We start from the raw sequence: 6,674 nt of genomic DNA, 5'->3' as shown, positions 1-6,674 counted from the left end.
ACAGATGTGCACACCCGACACAGAGAGAAGCTGGGTGATGTTCAGTGGCAGCAGTAGCAGTGATGGACACCAATAGCTGGGTGCAGGGGCGCCTGCAGAATTTTTTTTTGAGGTACGCACAGAGCCACCAACGCCCCCTTCACGCGTAGCAGAAGGTACGCACAGTGCGTACAGCCGTATGGCTGCAGGCGCCACTGGTTGGGTGTGCTGTACAGTGGCATACAGAACTGGATGTGCAGTGTGGTTTTTAGTGGTCAGTTGAAGTGACAGTTGGATGGAAAGGGGCACAGTGCAGATTACTGTGCAAATGGTGGATGGTTGACAGTCAATCAGCATAGGAGTGTGGATGGTCTAGGTCCCTCACCATAGATATACTGTATATATATATATATACAGCCGCGGAAAAAATTCTGGAGGATTGAACCAAAGCCGACTGGAGGGTCTCCTAGTTCGTCTTCTCTGATGAGTCCAATTTTCAGCTTTGCCCAACACATGGTCGTCTGATGGTTAGACGGAGACATGGAGAGGCCTACAAGCCACAGAGTCTTGCACCTACTGTGAAATTGGACTCATCAGAGAAGACGAACTAGGAGACCCTCCAGTCGGCTTTGGTTCAATCCTTATGGTCCTTTACAAACCTCAGCCAGGCAAAGTACAACGTTGTCCCGGAAGAAAAACTTGCTTCCTTTTGCTCTGACAATGTTCCCCAACTCTGAGAAGTGTTTTTTCCAGCAGGGCAATGCTCCATGCCACACAGCCAGGCCAGTAAAGGTGTGGATGGAGTATCACCAGATCAGGACCCTGTCATGGCCAGCCCAATTTCGAGACCTGAATCCCATAAAAAAAACTCTGAAATGTGATCAAGAGGAAGATGGATGGTCACAAGCCATGAAAAGAAGCCGAGCTGCTTGAATTCTTGCGCCAGGAGTAGCATAAAGTCACCCAACGGCAATGTGAAAGACTGGTGGAGAGCATGCCAAGACACATGAAAGTTGTGATTTTAAATCAAGGTTATTCCACCAAATATTGATTTCTGAACTCTTCCTAAGTTAAAGCATTAGTATTGTGTAGTTTAAAAATGAATATGAGCTTGTTTTCTTTGCATTATTCGAGATCTGAAGACACTGCATATTTTTTGCTATTTTGACCAATTGTCATTTTTCTGCAAATAAATGATCTAAATGACAATATTTTTATTTGAAATTTGGTAGGAATGTTGCCAGTAGGTTATAGAATAAAACTAAAATGTACATTTTACTTTAACACATACCAATAAATAGTAAAACCAGAGAAACTGATCATTTTGAAGTGGTCTCTTAATTTTTTCCGCGGCTGTATATATAAAGGATAGATATCTTGCCTGCGTTCCTGGTCGACGGTGTCGAATGACCGCACATGGCGGCCATTTTGCGACGGAATAGCTTGCTCACCCTTAACATTGTGTTGGTAGTGGTACATACAGTGCACTCCACAAATATTGGCACCCCTAGTGAATATGAACTAAACAGGCTATACAAAAATGTGTCTTTGCTGTTAATCCTCTTGGTTTTTCACTCAAAATATTCACAAAAATCTTACCTTTTCATTGAAGTAAAATTATTGAAAGAAAAAAAAAACTGTTGACATTAAATATTTTTCCCCAAAACATGTGCCACAATTATTGGCACCCCTAGAAAAATCTTTAATTAAAATCTAACTGAAGTATATTTCCAGTCATATTTTACATATTTAAGTTCACCTGTTTGATAAGGAACTCTTGTGAGGTTAACCATGACTTCCAGTTGATTGACAGCAGAGGCTTTTTTCTGGCAACCCTCCAAAACAACTTGTAAATACGTAAATAGTTTTTAGGTCTACATTCATTAGTGCGTAAAAATGAGAAAACAAGCTTACGTTTTATGGCAACAAAAGCATATGTTTGTAAATATGTAAATATTTTGTTTACACTATGCGTGTTGCTTGTTACACCAGGTTCTAGTGCTTGTAGCTTGACTTGTCGCTCCCTTGTACATCGCTTTGGACAAAAGCGTCTGCTAAATGACTAAATGTAAAAAAAATTATTAAGCCTTTTTCTATTAATTTTACCTCTTTCAGAATTGCATATTATGCAAGTGTGTTGATTACTTCATCTAGCTACTTCTAGTTACTTTTGGGAGAGCTAACAGATTAGGGACAGCGGTGGTCAGTACTGTATTTGCTGTAGAACTCAAGCACCTTTAAGAGACTCAGCATCACCCTCTAGAGGACACGGACAGCAAGGAACACAAGCTTTCTGAAGCCTCGTATTCTTTAGACAGTACCCCAGACTTTTTTTTTTTTTTTTAAATAACACTTTATTTCAAAAAAAGAACATATATAATGCCCCCTAGGTGCATATATTAAAATTCAGGGAGATTAAAAGTGCACACATTTTACTCTGCAGCTTTCCTTCCCTTGCCTTTAGCTTTAGGGCCCTCAGATTGGGTCTCCCCCTCCTCCTCCTCCTGCGACGCTGCCTTCTGGAGCTTGGCACCCCTCTTTGGGCCAGCGGGCTTCGGTTCAGCGTCCTCCTCCTCCACACTTTTCTGGGCCTTGGCTCCCCTCTTCGTGGCAGCGGGCTTTGGGTCGACCTCGTCCTCAGTCGCCTTCTGGGCCTTCGCGCCCCTCTTTGGGGCGGCGGGCTTTGGGTCTACCTCCTCCTCAACACTCTTCTGGGCTTTGACTCCTCTCTTAGGGGCAGTGGGCTTGGGGTCGACCTCCTCGTCCTCAACACTCTTCTGAGCCTTGGCACCTCTCTTCGGGGCAGCGGGCTTTGCTTCAGCCTCCTCTGCAGCCTTGGGGGCTTTCGGAGCCTTTTCTTTGGCCTTGCGGGGGCCGTCCTCAGAAGCCTTGGCCTTTGGCTTCTTCGCAGGTGCCACCTTGGAAGCAGCAGCCCCATTCTTCTCCGCCTTCTTGGGTTTGGCATCCTGGATAGAAATGTCAAATTAACCTCCCAACAACCCTTTTACATTACACGGCGTTCAAGGGAGAGAACAATCAAGCTAAGAGCAAAAAAACCTGGTGTAACAATAAATACTGCGTTTTTTTTTCTCGAGAAATAGAAAACATAGAAACAAAAAAAAGTGCGGGACTGTCACTGCTTAAGTGCAAGTTAAACCAAGGTGCCAGTTAGGAAGGGAGGTGCTCTCTGAAGAGTTGGGTCTTCAAGAGCTTCTTGAGGGTAGAGAGGGACACCCCTTTTAGGGCAACGTGTAATCACATGTAGTTCAAAACTTACTGAAGGATCCTTTTGCTTCTTTGCAGCTGGCTTGGACTTTGGTTCCTGGACACACAGAATTGTAATTAATGACCAGTCACTACATGATACATCTAGTCAAAAAAATATGGCCAAACACTTACAGAAGCATCCGTTTCCTTTTTTGAAGCAGGCTTGGCCTTTTTTGTCCCTTTAGAAAGATATTTAAATCAATGTCAACAAAGCTTAATGGGAGTTAAACATCTTGGCTGTACAATCAATTCGTATGTGTGATCTGTAAGGGTTGAAATATAATTGACGCCAAGCAGAACCACCCTCAGAATGCTTGTGTTTAAAATAAATGCAGCCCCGTTTTCTGAACATTCCACCCATCAGACTACACACCTCTTAACAACAACAAACCAAAGAGCAGAGAAGTAATATTAGATACCTGGTTCTCCGTCCACAGAATCCTTGGCCTTGTTTTTAGCCTTAGTAGCTTTAGGGGACTTCGATTTGTTGGGATCAGCGTTCTCCTTCGTCTTCGGCACAAGTTTTTTAGGCTTTTCCTTGGCACCAAGCTAACGTGACATGGGGCGGGAAAAAACACATAACTCAACAGAGGCTAAATTTGCTAAGCAGATGAAGTTGATGTGTTCATTCACTGACCCGAAATCTACCCTGAGCACCGATTGCAGTTGAATTCGGAGGTCGCGCTAGCACGCCCGTCTCCAGCCCTTTGGAAAGAGCTTTCCGCACCATGTACTTCAGTCTGATCGGGTCCACGGAGGGGTACTTCTGCGTGATGTAGCCGCGCACGGCCTGTGCGGAGACGCCTTTTCTAGTGTGGAGCTCTTTCAGTGCTTCTTCCACCATCGCCATCGCGGACGGGTGACTTTTAGCCACCGCTGGTGCTTTTTTGGAATCGCCGTCATCTGGAGGACAACCGAATATATATCAGAATCAGGTTTAATTGGCCAAGTTAGTTTGCACAAACAAGGAATTTGACTTGGTGAAGTATACATGTATTTTTAAACATTTAGACGCGCAGAAAATCCTTGAACATCGTAATGAAACGTGGTAACCAAACCACAGCCATATTCTTACCAGTTTTAGCTTTCTTGGTCTGCTTAACCTCCTTTTCTGCGTCCAGTGTTGGTTCCAGAGCTACTTCCACTTCGTCTTGGACTGCCGCCGCTGCTCTCTTTGGACCCATTTTGAGATTCTCACTTTGCATAAGCAACAGAGCAAACAGTAAAACTCCATCGCCATTGTGGCCTCGGGTTTTATAGACCAATCAAAGAGTCTGGCTCCAATCACCAGGCCGTCTTCGCGCCCAGGTGGGGCGACTCGCACAGACGAGCACGCACTGACGAGCACGCACAGAGGTTTCTCTGGAATATGTGCTGCGTTTGAGTGTCCTTTGGAAAACAGAAGTAAAAAAAAAACTCGAACCGCTGGTGATCACATTTGTGAAAGAGATTATAAGGATTATTGTTTGGTATAATATATAATTACACAAACAAAGGTAACATAAGAGAAGAACTGGAGGTTTTTCAAGAAATTGAATTTACATCACAATCATCCCGATGGATTTCTAATCATTTTGAAATTGTAAAAGTAGTTGCTCTAAGAGTTTGAATAGCCATGGCTCTGGTTCATGTCATCACACAATACACATGACAACACAAAACCCTTTGAAACTTTGCTTTCTATAATTGGTGTAAGAAATATTCAGATCCTTGATGTAAGTAAAAGCACCAATAGCTACTATGTAGAAATACTCCAATACAAGTTAAAGTCCTGCATGAAAAACCCTAGAAGTATTGAAGTTAAAGAACTGGTTTGGCCCTCTGACTGATATATTAATATAGTATATGACATCATTAGATCATTAATACTGAAGCATCATTGTGAAGCATCCCTGCCAGTGATAACTGCCAGTGGATTATCTTCGGCCCACTAGGAGCAGAGCTGGCGTTCCGCTGACACTCCCCTGGTGTGTTACACACAAACTTGCCATTACTTTAAAAAGAAAAAGAAAAAATGATTTACTCATTTAAATTTGTTTAAGTCATTTTCACCAACCCTTAACTTTTTATAGATGTTACCAGTGCAACGATGCCAAGGATATGATTTAGAAACATTTTCTGCTTTTTGCTAAATATTCAAGCCCAGTTTCACTAAAGATGATGATGGTGCTATGGAATTAGAACATTATTTGTGTTGTTGTGAAGACTGCATTATGATGTCATTCCAAATAAACAATGCCATGGAATATTCTGTCAATCCAACATTCCTACAGCTACATTCCTTTTTGCTGGGCTTAAGTTTTATTCTCACCCATCAAAAGAAGACATGTTTCATAGCAGTTAGGCTTCTTTACTTATTCTGTCAGGGTATGATCTGTTTTTCCCTATCAGTCAAAACGGTCAGAAATGGTCTTATTTAGAACACATCTGGCCTAGACTGATTGAGGGATCTTTCAGTCTGTCTCGTCTCCGCCTTGTGGTTGATAGCTGAAACAGCATGAACGGGCAAGAACAAATCCAGCGTCCTAAAACGGCTCTTCAGACCAGAAGCAGAAGTCGTAACATTCGGCCACTCCTGCGGCAGACATGCTGGGCGCCTCCAGGCCACTTGAGGCAGCACCAGACTGGGGAAGCAGCGTCTCAAGGCCCCTTGAGGCAGCACCAGACTGGGGAAGCAGCGTCTCAAGGCCCCTTGAGGCAGCACCAGACTGGGGAAGCAGCGTCTCAAGGCCCCTTGAGGCAGCACCAGACTGGGGAAGCAGCGTCTCAAGGCCCCTTGAGGCAGCACCAGACTGGGGAAGCAGCGTCTCAAGGCCCCTTGAGACAGCACCAGACTGGGGAAGGCCTGAAGCCCTGCTCAGACTGTACGCTCCTCCTTGAAACGGGGGGGGGGAAATAATTTATTAGTCATTTGGTAGATTATTTAATACAGAGTGACGTATAAGGTGTTGAATATACCCTAGTGACCTCCATCTGTTGCTTGGTGACTATCCAAGTGACGCTGGTGACGTTGGTGACGCTTCCTCAGAGGATTCAGGCCATGGCTTCTGTAAAGCTTTGTTTATTTTCACGTGTGTATCTGTGCCTGTTTACGTTCATGCGGAACTGTAGCTGTGCATCTGACTCATAGCAAAAAGTACTCATAGCAAAAATGATAAAAAGACCCTTACATGAAGACAATGAACATTTTTAATTGTGTAGTTTAAATACATTCATTTTAATTGAATTGCATGTGTGCAAACGTGTTGAACTCCAGGTGTACTCTTAACAACAGCTGACAGCCTCCACCTCTTTCAGTATGCAGGTTCCTGGGTCCTCCCCACAAGGGGTCGTTGGGTGTGTCGAGGTTGACCCAAACATCCCCAGCTGATGCAGAACCACACACAGACACACATCAGAATGGGGCCAGTGAAGCCAAGGAGGATACA

Source organism: Sprattus sprattus, assembly GCF_963457725.1.
Source record: "Sprattus sprattus genome assembly, chromosome: 2".
Classification (NCBI taxonomy): Eukaryota; Metazoa; Chordata; class Actinopteri; order Clupeiformes; family Clupeidae; genus Sprattus; species Sprattus sprattus.
Note: the sequence above shows the minus strand (reverse complement) of the source record.